At 39.1% G+C, this 15,427-nt stretch overlaps 1 long non-coding RNA gene across 3 annotated transcripts in view; it reads right to left on the reverse strand.

Moving 5' to 3' along the window:
- LOC132915528 (uncharacterized) overlaps window positions 1–14,294 on the reverse strand; it is a 73,638-nt gene extending 59,344 nt beyond the window's left edge. Inside the window, exons 1-5 of one of the 3 annotated variants that reach the window (XR_009659878.1) lie at window positions 13,293–14,294; window positions 13,125–13,218; window positions 12,953–13,054; window positions 12,702–12,867; window positions 12,500–12,588 (exon numbers count right to left, since the gene is read on the reverse strand). This is a non-coding gene — a long non-coding RNA (uncharacterized LOC132915528). Of the gene's footprint in view, window positions 1–12,292; window positions 12,589–12,701; window positions 12,868–12,952; window positions 13,055–13,124; window positions 13,219–13,292 lie in introns of those variants that run through there. The other 2 variants (XR_009659876.1, XR_009659877.1) reach the window with 2 other exon arrangements.
- Between the last annotated feature and the right edge of the window lie 1,133 nt (window positions 14,295–15,427).

Raw genomic sequence — 15,427 nt, forward strand, 5'->3', positions numbered from 1 at the left:
ACGGTGCAGTTGACAAGTTACGCATCTATATACGAATCTATATTTTCTAAATCTTATTTTGTTTCACTATTTATTATATTACTGTTGTATTGTCGTATTTCATTATTATACGATTATACCGACGCGAAAAATTTACTTGTGGCAATTATCGTTGCAGGAAACTGTAATCAACAATTTTATCCTTTCACTTAATCGCTTAACTATTGTATAACACTAAGATCTAACGTTGTACTAACGCAATGTTCCATTTATAATTTTTCCATCAACTTATGCATCTATATACTAATTTATAATTTCTAAATCTTATTCTGTTTCATTATTTAACATATTATTGTTGTATTATCGTATTTCATTATTATACGATTATACCGACGTGAAAAATTCACTTGTAGCAATTATCGTTGCAGGGAACTGTAATCAACAATTTTATCTTTTCACTTAATTGTATAACACTAAGATCCAACGTTGTACTAATGCAATATTTCATGTATAATTTTTCTACGAATCTATATTTTCTAAATGTTATTTTGTTTCACTATTTCTTATATTACTGTTGTATTGTCGTATTTCATTATTATACGATTATACCGACGCGAAAAATTTACTTGTGGCAATTATCGTTGCAGGAAACTGTAATCAACAATTTTATCCTTTCACTTAATCACTTAACCGTTGTATAACACTAAGGTCCAATGTTGTACTAACGCAATATTTCATGTATAATTTTTCTACGAATCTATATTTTCTAAATGTTAAATAGTGAAATAAAATAACATATTACTGTTGTATTATCGTATTTCATTATTATACGATTATACCGACGTGAAAAATTCACTTGTAGCAATTATCGTTGCAGGGAACTGTAATCAACAATTTTATCTTTTCACTTAATTGTATAACACTAAGATCCAACGTTGTACTAACGCAATATTCCATTTATAATTTTTCTACGAATCTATATTTTCTAAATGTTATTTTGTTTCACTATTTAACATATTATTGTTGTATTGTCGTATTTCATTATTATACGATTATACCGACGCGAAAAATTTACTTGTGGCAATTATCGTTGCAGGGAACTGTAATCAACAATTTTATCTTTTCACTTAATTGTATAACACTAAGATCCAACGTTGTACTAACGCAATATTCCATTTATAATTTTTCTACGAATCTATATTTTCTAAATGTTATTTTGTTTCACTATTTAACATATTATTGTTGTTTTATCGTATTTCATTATTATACGATTATACCGACGTGAAAAATTCACTTGTAGCAATTATCGTTGCAGGAAACTGTAATCAACAATTTTATCTTTTCACTTAATTGTATAACACTAAGATCCAACGTTGTACTAACGCAATATTTCATGTATAATTTTTCTACGAATCTATATTTTCTAAATGTTATTTTGTTTCACTATTTAACATATTATTGTTGTTTTATCGTATTTCATTATTATAGGATTATACCGACGTGAAAAATTCACTTGTGGCAATTATCGTTGCAGGGAACTGTAATCAACAATTTTATCCTTTCACTTAATCGCTTAACTATTGTATAACACTAAGATCCAACGTTGTACTAACGCAATGTTCCATTTATAATTTTTCCACCAACTTACGCTTTCAATGCTTTCTTCCCAACATCGTTGCTACGAAAAGAAATTCCAAGGATTTGCTTAATATTATTTCCTCAGCATTTGTGCATCTTAAGTTCCACGGATTAAGTTCTACAACTACATTCTAAAATTGCAGTATTTGGAATACAAAAAACTATTGTTGTTAAAAACAACTCTATCAGCGCTGACTTATAAATTCGAATCGACTACGAAAACTATGGAACTATTGGAACTAAGAGGAAAAACGCGGAGATTTCTGCCGCGATCACGGATACCAGGAATAGTTAGACTAAGGCAATAATCGGTGATAAAGATGTGGGTTAATAAACCGATCGAGGACCGATGGTGGCACCGTCGGAGCTTCGTACGGCGAGCAAACTTTCTTGCCGGGGAAATTGAGTCGGATTTGAGTTATGGGAATGGCGCTCGTCCCTCGTGCAGGAATCGGCCCTGGTCTAGCGGCACCCCCGTGTCTATTTCGACCCTCCTCCGCCCGCAACACATCTATCGCCATTACCAGATCCAAGCAGGGAGGAAAACTTGTAAATAAAAAGGAGTAACGATGACGTAACCGACGTTTCGTGGTTGTCGGGGGTACCAGCCGCACTTTCTATCGATCTGCAGCCTGCTAGGGTGTCAATAACAATCGATTATTGTTTCAGGAGTTGCTCGTAATAGGCTGGATGTCTTTATTTTTCTTCGTTTTCTCGTTTCGTACGATAAACTGCTACCCTCGTGGTAACTGGCTGCCAGGTTGCGCGCAGAATTTCCTTCGTCTATTGCCACGGAAACGACAAGCGAGTTTCCTGCCCATCGCGAGAAACGTTCCCAGACAAAAATGATAATTTTCGGAAAGAAAATTTAAGTTAGTCGATTCGAAAACCTCTTGGAATACAACGATATTACACGCATGGACACAATACTCTTACACAGGCATTTGAACAGGACACTCACACAGGTCATACTCGTTACTGTACAGAGAGTGGGCTTCAAAAAATTTAAGGGATCATGGGTCACTACCTACGTCTAGTTTGAGAGTAGCTGGCCAATTGTCAACAACCTCCATACGTTGTTAATTACATCACTCGCTTATATACATCAGGTTCTGCAGTTTTGTTTAATAAACATCACCGAATATTACTTTAACACAAACATTGTGTCTTCCACAGATTATTAATGTTAACTTTAAGATTCTAGCAAAACGTAGCTATCGATGACATCGCGGACGATACGATCTTTTCGTTTAAAGGTAGAGAAGTTTGTTTATCCGAAAGAAACTGTAGCTTGTGGCGGATGGAACGAAAGTTGGTTTGGAAAGTAAACCGCTGGTCGTATGTTAAAATACCGAGGATTCTTGGATCGTCGAAGACTCGAAGAGGGCTACTCCGCGCTGATTCCCACGTTACATCGTGGCTCGATGCAATTTGTATCAGTAGCTGGAGATCATTATACATTCATATCCCGAGCGAGGAGATTTAAACGGAGAGCGAGTTTCTACGTTGCAATAACTCGGGGCTTGCGAGGCAATTACTCTGTCCGGCCTTAACGGCCGCTAGTCTAAGATTAAAAGAGAAGAAGGAGATCCTGTCTGTTTGCCCTGTGCAAAGGTGGGACAAAGTGACGCGCCGTTGGCCGCAGGTAGGCGAGCAGATAAATATGATTTTTGTGTGAAACCGTGTGGAAGATGCGGGATTTGATCACCAAGGGTGGTCCCTGTGCTCGTACGTCACGCGATACTCTACCTTCTTTCTGTCCTTTCACTTGTCTCTGTTCCTTTCTACCCCCACCCCATTTCAGAACAGCGGGAAGATCATCGAGACCCATGGACAACCAAAAGACATTCAAGGTCCCGTGATGTCGTTCGTCACTTTACCTCGAAAGGGGACCGAGACCTCCCTTTCTCCGCTCTCTACCCTTTGTCCATCCTGTCTCCTTTGTCTACCTTGCCTCCTCTTTCTCGAACGCATCTTAATCTAGATATACCCAGCCTCTGACCTCTCCGTACCTTCTCTCCGTTAACAACTAATCCTATCTCTTACCTAAAACCTCCCCTCCTCTTCTCCAAGCTTCTGATACATCCCCTTTCTCTCCTCTGTCGCTCTTTCTCTCTGTCTGTCGTACGGCAGAACGTACGACAGCAGGACCGACAGGTTTGTACGACAGGCTCGTTGTTTCGCCGTTAGAAGCCGAATTCTTTCTTGCCGATCTCGTTCCCTCGACCGAGGATATCACCGCTATATTTACGACTCACGAACGACTGGAAGCACGAGGAACGCTGAGAATCCTGGCGACCATCTTCCCCACTATCGTTAATAGAGCCGTTCGTTCGATCCTAGTCGCGACGTTCCTATCGACTGCTTCGGGACGATTCGATTTCACGTACACGCGGCCCGAGATAATTTACACGTGCTTTTACGGTGTGATCGGTGCATCCCCTGGCAAAGGGGAAACGCAGGTCCTGACTTAGGTTCGCGGACTCGCTGGATTTTACGAGCCGATAGCGAGCACACGCGAGGAAAGTATAAAGGCGTTGAGTTACACGCGATCGTAACGAGCCGATCCGCGTCAAACTGGATTTATCGCGAAACCCACCGCGCTCTCCAGCCTCTAATAGAGCGATAAACACGAATTCTCTCGGCCCTTGTCCGCTAATGGCGGCCGTATATATTCGTGAGCGCGTTGCCGGCTTTCGTTTATCCGGCGTTGCGAGAAAGAAAAGAAGGATAATTAAGATGCAGTTAGAGAGCGCCGTTTTCCCGTTGCCTCCTGTCCTTCCTCTTCTCTCTCTCTCTCTTGCGGGATAGTTTTCACAGAAGCGTAAAGCGAACATAGCAAGAGCAGGAGAGAGACGAAGCCCTGGCCTGCGGCATAAAAATTTTAAACGAGGTCCAAGAGAGCCACTCTTCGGGAACTTTGTATCATCTATTGTTCCTGGCCGACGTTGCTACGGCGATGCTCGCTCCGAGATTCGCGGAGATTTACGAAGCAACTATAAACATTGAGAAGATTACGGCCAGAGCTCATTTTAAGTTCTAACGAGCTCCCCTCGGCTCGGTGTCGCCGGCATTATCAAATAATTGAGAGATGTAACTCAGCGCTATCTTCGCTGCGCCCTCGTCTACCGTCTCCCCTGGTCTTGTCACTCTTTTCCACCACCGAACCCTATCCATATCGAACCTTTTACTTTTACCAACCTCTAACATCCTCTACGATCGCTCTCTACGTATCTACCTTCGAGGAATTTTTCCCTCTCCGCTAGCCATTCCCTTTTCTTTTGTTAAGGTTATTCAGTGGATGGAATGAAAGAAATGCGTGGGCAAACTGCAAGGTATTGAAAGTATATATATTGTGAATAGCAAATTACAAAATATGTGGTACTATGTAAGCCGATCCAGATCCTCTCGCTAGCAACGTTACCCTCAGACTGAAGCAACTGCCCAAACCAACGTCGCACGTGTACCGCTTATCGTCTTTCCTCGACGCATTCTTTTGTCTATGCACTTTCGAAGACCTTAGGCGCTTGAGAAATCGAAGACCAGATGTAGAGTTTTCTCAGAAGTGACGATCACTTCAACATCTTTTAATATTTTAATATTTTTAATATTTAATAATTATAATATTTTTATTATATTATTTTAATATTTAATAATTGTTAATAATTATATAATTATTTTTAACATTTTTTTAATATTTTATCTACCACCCGTTCGAATCCAACTAATCCAACTGTCTCGTTTTTATTCTTCCCTTCTCGTTCTTCGACCAGAAGCTTAAAAATCTTACGTCTGATCGTTCGTACGTTCATCCCGCAAGATTTTCCACGCAAACGCGTGCAGTAAAAATTCCCTTTAATACGATTTCCATGCAAAGCGAGTAATTCGACTATGAAAATTAAAGTATAATAATCTTTTATTCCTGCACCTTTGGTTTCTCTTTTTCCTTAACCATAAGTAACTGGTTCTTAGAAATCGCCCGAGAGTTTTATTACAACCGTAACTATCCGGGGCTGGCGAGTAAAAAGTCGCAGGGGGCGAGGACACAGGGGGCGTCGGACACCTTTTGCTTGAATTCAGTGTAACGAAGATGCGGCATCCTCGTGGCGCTCCGACGAAATATAAACAAGATCCGCGCGCGGCTTAATGCCTGCCGTACGTCACGTGGAAAGATTAAACAGTTAATAAGAATAAGAGTCTTGGAGCGTGTTTCTCCCCCTTTATTCCACGAACGGGGTTTCTTTCCGTGGGTCGTCGGGACGGACAACGGAAGAGGAACAGAGAGCGGATGAGTAGGTGGAAGAGGGGGGACACTTGCACGGGTGGTTGGAGGGAAATGGCAGCCATGTTTCCCACGAGCTCTTCTCCAGAACCAATCGCCTTTCTCCAACGAGCATTAAGGCGGCAACTCCGGCTGAAGAATTGCTCTGCCACGTTAGACACATTTTTCTCGCTTTTCCTTTATTCTCTTCTCTGGCTGCAGGAGTCCCGGGACTCTCGCATCTCCGTCGGTCCCGAGGCCGGCCGCTCCTCTTCGCTCCGTCTCGCTTCAGCTTCGCCTCTTCCGCTACCATCGCCGCCGCGTCGTCCTTTCGCATCTCTTATTTTCTTTCTTCACCCCGCACCCTCGCTGCATCCCTCTTCCACTTTCTTTTCTTCCAATTTTTTTCCTCCCTTTCTTTCTTTCTTTCTTTTTTGCTTTACGTTCACCGTTACGTATACCTATAGCACAGAGGGGTATAATAGTGTTCATCCCTGAAGCGAGCTCCATCGAGCGGCAGGTGGCTGACCTTAATAACGCGCCACGCAACGTTTCACGGACCTCTCCTCTTCGCTCTTCTTAAGGGGCGAAAAGAAAATCGTGAGCGTGTCATCTACGAAACGTCCACATCTAAGATTTACTATGGCGACACGGTGTTGCGAATATACTGGCGCGGAGAAAGCTGATACGTCGACTCGTTTGGCGAAGGGTGAGAGCCCTGGCAGGTCAGAGTTTCCCTACTTCACCGCTATCTCCTGTGGGAAAGTTCCAACAATCGATCCGACGATTACTATGGATACGTTTCCACCGTGCCTAATAAACAGCTCGTAATACGGTTGATCTAAACGCGGCTTAATGCGAATGAAGCTGTCACGTTGATCGACCTACGTTGTAGTCGCCCTTTGTCAAATGTTTTATCGCGCCAACGGCCAACATCAAGATGTGTCGTTGAAGGTAATCCGTTGTTTGGTAGAAAAGTGTCTTTGTTCGTCTGAGAGATCGTAAAATGAAATTTAACAACGAGGTCTAACGTATTAGTCTTCCGCGCTCAAGTGTCTCTTGTATCGTGAGTTAGGAATCTATTGGAGTCATTTTTTAAAGCAAATTCAACAAGTATCTGCCGTTTGATGATTTGCGATTGGCAACTAAGTCGGATTTTGTCATTGGACAAATATCGACTTAGTTATCAACGCGATATTTGTATCGTGGAAAACGTACGATTTTAATCGAATTATCTCGCAGCGATCGTTTTGAAATAAATGTAAAAGCTGCTCTCTTTCGGGTGTAATTTTTATACAGAAAAATGTACGGAGAGTAACATGGGAACGTCTGTTTTGCGAAATAAAAATTGTATCTACGTAGTCACGTTACAAAATTTGTTTTGTTCGCCGTTCCTTTTTTTCTGAAAAAGATAACGATGAAAAACGCAATAACAAAAGGTTTGGCGACCAGCCGAACGATCAAATATAAACGTAGAAAATGTTTTTGTTGACTTATACAGTGTGTACCGGGTAGCATACGTGTGGCTGCGGTGCTGATACGATGATATTCCGATACACAGCGGTTTTATTCGTTTTATGACTTCTTTCGCTACCACTGTAGAACATTTCCAATTCATGAACGAGTTTGCTGAGCCCGTAACGAACACCGTGTTACCGTAGATAGTCGAATGGCATTAGTTGAGGTTGTAAAGCGCACGATCCTGTACTCGTTGTTAAAAGAACTTTTGCTTTCTAGGACAACTATTTCCGTATAAACGACAGCTTAAATTACTGTTTAATAATCGTAAACTACATCGAGTAATTGTTAATTGAGATTTTATTGATAGGTTTGTTAAAAGAAATTTTGCTTTTTAGGACAACTATTTATAAACGACAGCTTAAATTACTGTTTAGTAATCGTAAACATCGAGCAATTATTAATTGTGATTTTATTGGTAGGTTTGTTGGGCAAAAATAAAAATGTTTCTTGAAAGCTTTGGTAGCAGATTTTCCTTTTCCAAATAATTATCCTTCGTTGTCTACACTATGATTAAATGTTTCTAGAATGAACGTGTAGCTTTAAATAATATCGAGCAATAATTAATTGTGATTTTATTGGTAGGTTTGTTGGGCAAAAAATAAAAATGTTTCTTGAAAGCTTTGATAGCAGATTTTCCTTTTGCAAATAATTATCCTTCGTTATCTACACTATGATTAAATGTTTCCAGAATGAACGTGTAGCTTTAAATAACATCGAACAATTAATTGTGATTTTATTGGTAGGTTTGTTGGACAAAAAATAAAAATGTTTCTTGAAAGCTTTGATAGCAGATTTTCCTTTTCCAAATAATTATCCTTCGTTATCTACACTATGATTAAATGTTTCGAGAAGAATGAACGTGTAGCTTTAAATAATATCGAACAATTAATTGTGATTTTATTGGTAGGTTTTTTGGGTGAAAAATAAAAATATTTCTTGAAAGCTTTGGTAGCAGATTTTCCTCTTGCAAATAATTATCGTACGTTATCTACACTATAATTAAATGTTTCTAGAATGAACGTGTAGCTTTAAATAACATCGAACAATTAATTGTGATTTTATTGGTAGGTTTTTTAGGTGAAAAATAAAAATGTTTCTTGAAAGCTTTGGTAGCAGATTTTCCTTTTCCAAATAATTATCCTTCGTTATCTACACTATAATTAAATGTTTCCAGAATGAACGTGTAGCTTTAAATAACATCGAACAATTAATTGTGATTTTATTGGTAGGTCTTTTGGGTGAAAAATAAAAATGTTTCTTGAAAGCTTTGGTAGCAGAATTTCCTTTTGCAAATAATCATCCTACGTTATCTACACTATGATTAAATGTTTCTAGAATGAACGTGTAGCTTTAAATAACATCGAACAATTAATTGCGATTTTATTGGTAGGTTTATTGGGCAAAAAATAAAAATGTTTCTTGAAAGCTTTGATAGCAGATTTTCCTCTTGCAAATAATTATCGTACGTTATCTACACTATGATTAAATGTTTCCAGAATGAACGTGTAGCTTTAAATAACATCGAACAATTAATTGTGATTTTATTGGTAGGTTTTTTGGGTGAAAAATAAAAATATTTCTTGAAAGCTTTGGTAGCAAAATTTCCTCTTGCAAATAATCATCCTACGTTATCTACACTATAATTAAACGTTTCCAGAAGAAAATTCCGTGTAGCTTTAAACAACATCGACCAATAATTAATTGTGCTTTTATTAGTAGGTTTATTAGATGAAAAATAAAAATATTTCTTGAAAGCTTTGGTAGCAGAATTTCCTTTTCCAAATAATTATCCTTCGTTATCTACACTATGATTAAATGTTTCGAGAAGAATGAACGTGTAGCTTTGAATAACATCGAGCAATTAATTGCGATTTTATTGGTAGGTTTATTGGACAAAAAATAAAAATGTTTCTTGAAAGCTTTGATAGCAGAATTTCCTTTTGCAAATAATCATCCTACGTTAGCCATGTAGCTTTAGGTTATTTTGCAATTTCCTACACCGCTATTAGCGTCATTCCTTCTCAAGTGAATAATAATCAATGTAATACGAAAATGTAATAACATCTAATTTATATTACAAATAAAAGAAGGGATAACATTATCTTAACCCTCTGCACTGCTATGTCGAGTGTGACTCGACATCAGTTTTTATCCGAGGAGCTTTGTCGAGTCCCACTCGACATTCTTTCAGTGCCAGCTTTTTTTATGAAACGTGCGAAAGAAAAGCAGGATAGAAATTGTTTCAAGATATATCGTACGTTTAAAAATTAGAAAACACTCCACTGACCTTACTAAAGAAATAAAATAGTCAAACTCCAAGATGGTATCCCATAGCCATCCACGTGTTATTTGGCAATTAAGTTAGCAAAATTTACCAAATGCCCAGCTGCACAAATTGTAATCTACAAATTAAATAACAATAGTTAAAAGACTTAAAAATTACAAAATATAACGATAGTGTGAATAAAACTGGTATTTAAATGAATTTGTTTCCTCCTTTATTTATTTAAATTGTCTTATCTTTTAGTTCAAGTAAATTTCAAATAAAACACTTAAAAACGTTGGCAACTGCTGATAACGAAATTGAAATAAAATTCCCAGTGCGAAGGATAAATACTTAAAAAGTATTTCGCGATAGAACTATTTTTCACGTTATCGTTTCCTCTAAATTATTTGAATAATAAATAGGGAACATAGTAATAAATAGGTATAATGGAAAAATGTAATTATCGAAAATAAATTAAAATTTCAAATAAAACACTTGAAAGCGTTGGTAAATTATTTGAATAATAAATAGGAAACAAAGTAATATAATGGAAAAATGTAATTACCAAAATTAATTTCAATTTCGAATAAAAGAAAATTTTACATAACCTTAAAAAATTCCCTAGAAAGATAATCGAACGTATCTAACCGCAGGTTAAGCCATCTAGAGTATCTCAGTAGAAGATGCCATAATAAGAAACATAGTAAACAACAGTGTGCTATAACCACAAACAGTTTATCAGTTTTCAGCATTCTCGTTGTTACTTCATTCGGAATAATTGGGAACGATTATCGGCAAGCGGATAAGTAAACGTTTAGCCCTTTTTCGCCTAGGTATCCAGACAAACACCGATGAGCAGAAGTGGGAAACAGGGGAAGTTCCTTTTCTGAGTTTATGGCAGGCAAGTTGGCCGTGCTGTACCGGCAGCTCTCCGGCAAAGTCGTCAAAGACTTTTACGAGCGGGTAAACGGGATTTAAAGTGACGATGATGCAACCTCAAGGTGCTCACTTTATCCTTGACGGCCTCATAAATGTAACTGATGACATTGCCAGATACGTTTGACTCGTTTCGTCTTTTCAGTGCCGCTACCCATAGAAACATCGTTGATTTTGTGTTGATGAAAACGGCACGAGACCCCACTTACTTCCACGCTCGTAAAAATCAAAAGAGCCCATTGAACTGGATTAACTTTTCGCGCCTTTCGACATCTGTCACGCTTACGGTCTTCTACCTTCACTGTTCTCTATTTTAGCAGACACTTTATTTTCATTCGATGATCGTTGTTTGATCGATGGACGAAGCTACGCGATAGACGATAAATTAGTTTCCTATTACGTATAAGTGGTATTTACTACGTGCAATAAACACAAATATCGTGTTGGCAACTAAGTGATTGGGGATTTTGTCATTAGGTGGCATTGACATAATCCGCAACCACTTAGTTACCAACCCAATATGACGAATAAGTTAGAAGATGATATAATGAACGAATAAGATAAAATTGTTGGGATTACGTGTTATTGAGAAAATGATTTTTAAACGATACGAAGGAAACTATTAGTTTTCAATGTCGGAATTGGAAATTTTATTGGACATCGATTAGACCGTAGTGTTACTAGAATTCTAAACAGTGGGAATTAAAAAATCACTATGTACCGCAGCATACTGTGGCGCCACCTCACAAATGAAATCTCAAACTAGACGCGATATATTAAGGATCTAATCGACGGATAGTAACGTGTAACAATTCTTGAAAGATAAATGGAAGAAAGCAAATTACGAATGCGCGTACATATACAACGAAGAACGTACATACGTATTTACAAGTTTAACATTATTTATAAAAAGAAATATTTAATGATAATAAACCTACATACCAAGATTAATTCCCATTTTCTAAGATTACGAATTTCGAAATCCATGAACACAACCTTTTTCAAACGTCTATTAAGTAAATAAATTTTTGCAGTATTGGTAAACAAATAATTAGAAGAAATATAAATACAATTGTTTTATCCATCCCAAGAAACGAAACTATATCTTTACGGGATGACAACAATCGGAACAAAAGTAAGAGCAAGAAATAACATAAAATGCAGTAACGGAGGTATAAGATGAATCGTAAAATGCGGGTAATACCAGTGAACGGCATTTTGAACGCTACTAGCACCATCTACGATCACTTGGCGTTAACACCAAACAATGGCTGACACGGTCAAGCAGTACCGAAAGTTCTGCGGGCAGAAAGTATTTCAGTAAAGTGACGACAGATGGCCCGATATTCCTCGTCGTGTGGTCCGTGTGAAACGGTGCAAATTCTTTTCCGTTGATTTACGATCGAATTAAAACTGACAATTATTGTTATTGTACCGTCATATAAGGAGGTAACAGATAATAAATTCGACCGTAAAACGTTAAACTAGTGTGGTTGCGTTTTGTAAGGCTGGTTTAGTGCTGAGTCGCGTGCAACAGCGCTCGTTAAAACAGCCGTAAACCGACGTAACCGTCCGCGGTGTAGCTTGTCCCACGACGACCGATGTCTCGCGATCTTATGTCTGTGTCAGGAATTTTCCTTTTAAAATATCTTTTTTGTCACCATTGTCTATTTACAAGTTACGCTGTATCGTTGTGTTCTCACTTATTGCTGACATTGTATTATCTCTAAACGTTGGAATAATAACTTCTTATGCAATTAGGAAATAGGCATGTAAATCATCGTAAAATACATGGACGAATTTTATGTAAACATTTAAAAGAAAGAATCGATTATTACGGCAAACGTTTTAAAGTAGTCAATTTAAATTTGCTGTTGATTTATGATACGTATATATACCTTAAAGAACTGCTAAGAACATTTAGCGAAAAGCTGTCAACGAAGACATTACTTGTCCATATCCAGTTTATTGTGATGCACACTGCAGGCTGATATACAAATGATAATATATTACTTGTTCCTTGAAATTAATGACAAAACACATTTATCTATACTTTATAAGATTAATTTAATATTTTACGATATCGATATTGAACCTTACCATGTGATCATTAGTCTCTGTGCATTTCACGAGGATTAGGATGCTTTACCGTTTAAGTATCGTCGATCTAGTTTGTGCATCGACCGTAAGAGCGGCTCAGTTACCGATTCCGTAGGGATTACACGTTCCTCGGGATTACACATAAAGAATAATCTCAGGCATTCAACTGCAAGTGCAAATTAACGTTACCAAACCATTTATTTAACTACCATTTGTAAATTTTCGTAAAGATAATAGCTCAAGCAATTTACGTTGAAAATATTCACAACTACAGTTCCTAATGTTTCTGTCTTCGTTAAACTCCTTTCGTTAATCCTACACTTTAACAAAACTTTGCCAAATACCAAAGTAATCTAAAAAAATATATAAGATGTTTCTTGTATATTACTAATACGTTCCACAACAACAAAAGTAAAACATAACCTTAATTGTCTCACAATCGATTATAACCAGAAATGAATCAAAAGAGATTTTATAACACCAACGACAAAGGTGAGGTCAGTGAACTGTCGTAACTCTTTAGAATATAATTAACATTCCGATTCAGATAAAGCAAACTAAGAAACAGACAAATAATAACTTAATATTTACCGACGTAACGTTGAAAAAGTTTGTTGACTAACGCAAGACAGAAAGCGTGAAAAGTCGAAACGGCGATCTTTTGGTCGCGGCTTCCGAAAAAGCAGCGGAAACGGCGCGGTGTGTAGTTGTGTCGATTCGATTAGCCAAATATAGATTTACCGCCGGAAACAAATGCGGGGCTAAAAGGGACATCGCGGCTGCTGCTCGACCTCCCATGATTCCCTTTGAAAATCAATCCTGATTTATACGACACGGTCGCCGCGATTTCGTGGCCAAGAAAAAAAATCCATATTTAAACCGTCGCCTGATTCGCGTTGTACCGTGTACTCAGCCAATCGTGGGATCGTAATGGCCACCGGTGAGGCAGGTTGAGTTCGTGGCGCCGCTACTAGATGTCGCCGTGATCGACGGTCGTAAATCGTCGGCAGACTCCCGCCCATTGCATGCGGGTAGGCGGTACCACGGCATTCCGTGACGTCAGCCGTGTCCCCACCAGTTCCCTCTGGCGGCTCGCCCCACTACTATCTTACCCCTACCACCGCTACTCCGTCTCGCTATTCTACCGTCGCTCTCCACCACCACCATCACCGCCACCACCACCACACCGTGGCCCGTGGCGCTTTCGGCACTCTTCTTCCCCCACCCGCGCCGTTCACGTTCCGTTCACTGGCTTTCTACGTATATATGTAAGTAAGTACGTGAAATTCTCTCGGGTGGGCCAGCATCCCCGGTCATCTTCATAAATGCGAGTCGGCCGTTTGAAATGGTATCGAGGCTAATTCGAGCGGCGCTTATGCGATACAGTGTTTGTTTACTGTTTGCTAAAGCGGCCCGGATTAAATATAAAACAAAGTTGACAGAGCGTAGACGTGGGGCTAGACGGAGTGGCGCTAGCTGAAAGCGACGTCGTCCGACGGCCGCTCATCCTTTCTACGTACAGATCCCTCAAAAATATCACCTACACGATGCGTATCGTTCTTCGCTCAGTTTACTTTTACCTCTCTATCCTCGATTCTCATTTCGTACCTTTGTCCAATTCTAATACCAATTTTTTATTTCTCCGATATAATTCGCGTGTTGTACGATATTTGACGAATTTGCTAACTTTTTACGATTCCCAGATTGCTACTGGAATATTGCTATATGGTTAGGCGCTTCTGTCGTGCTTTGGCGAATGTGTATGTGTAATGAGTGGTATATGTGAACACGGTGGGGCGCGTGTGCGCGTTAAATTGGTCCAGATCGGGGTTCTCGCGGCCGATTACAAGAACACAGACTCGGGTCGCGTGTTTTATCGGTGTACACGAGTCTTCCTGGCGTTGCTCGTCTATCTCCGTCGATGGTCGTTGTAAGTAGCTACATACATTGAGCGTGTGTATTCGCGAACGCAATATTCCCTGGTCAAATTGCGTGTTATAGGAATAGCGAAGCGTATCCGTCTCCGGGGAAATGTAGACCTTTAGTCTGCACCGGCAGTTGGATTGCGTCTGTGGAGACGGTACGCCACTAAAAAGATCAATACACCATCGCGGCTCGCCTGTTCATCGGAATCTAGATGCCGCGAGTGCACGCTGCTCCCCGAACGCGAATGATATCGCCCGTCTGAATATCGTGCCGCGAATCGTCTCCCCTGCCTCCGTCTTCGATTTCACAGACTAAATACAGTTTCGTATCTCTAAATAAATAACAAATTGCGTTTACTATTCTGCCATTTTTTCTCCTTCAAGCGAAGATATTCAGCCGTTTTTTCGCCATAGTCCGAGTAATATAATTTTAGTCAAAAGACAGAAAACACGGGAACTTGTAGTTTTCCGATGCATCTGAAAGAAATGAAAAAATGCTGGATGGAACTTTAATCGAGAAAGCGACTAATTTAATCGAGCGATCACGAGTAGTGCGAAATAGTTGTACATCGATTTGCTTTTATCGTATCTTTTTACGATTCGCATCGTATCGATTTCAGATAAACAAACATCGATCGTTTTCGAGAAAAAAAAGAAGAATATTCATCGCGGCCGTATATCTTCCGATCGGACGAACTTGAATTATCCTTGGCGATATTTCGAGATACACGAGACTTATGGAAGATAACTGCGACAATTCATTGGTTGCCGTTTCGATACTTTGGTTAGTGTGTTTCCGAT

This window comes from Bombus pascuorum, chromosome 17 (assembly GCF_905332965.1).
Source record: "Bombus pascuorum chromosome 17, iyBomPasc1.1, whole genome shotgun sequence".
Classification (NCBI taxonomy): Eukaryota; Metazoa; Arthropoda; class Insecta; order Hymenoptera; family Apidae; genus Bombus; species Bombus pascuorum.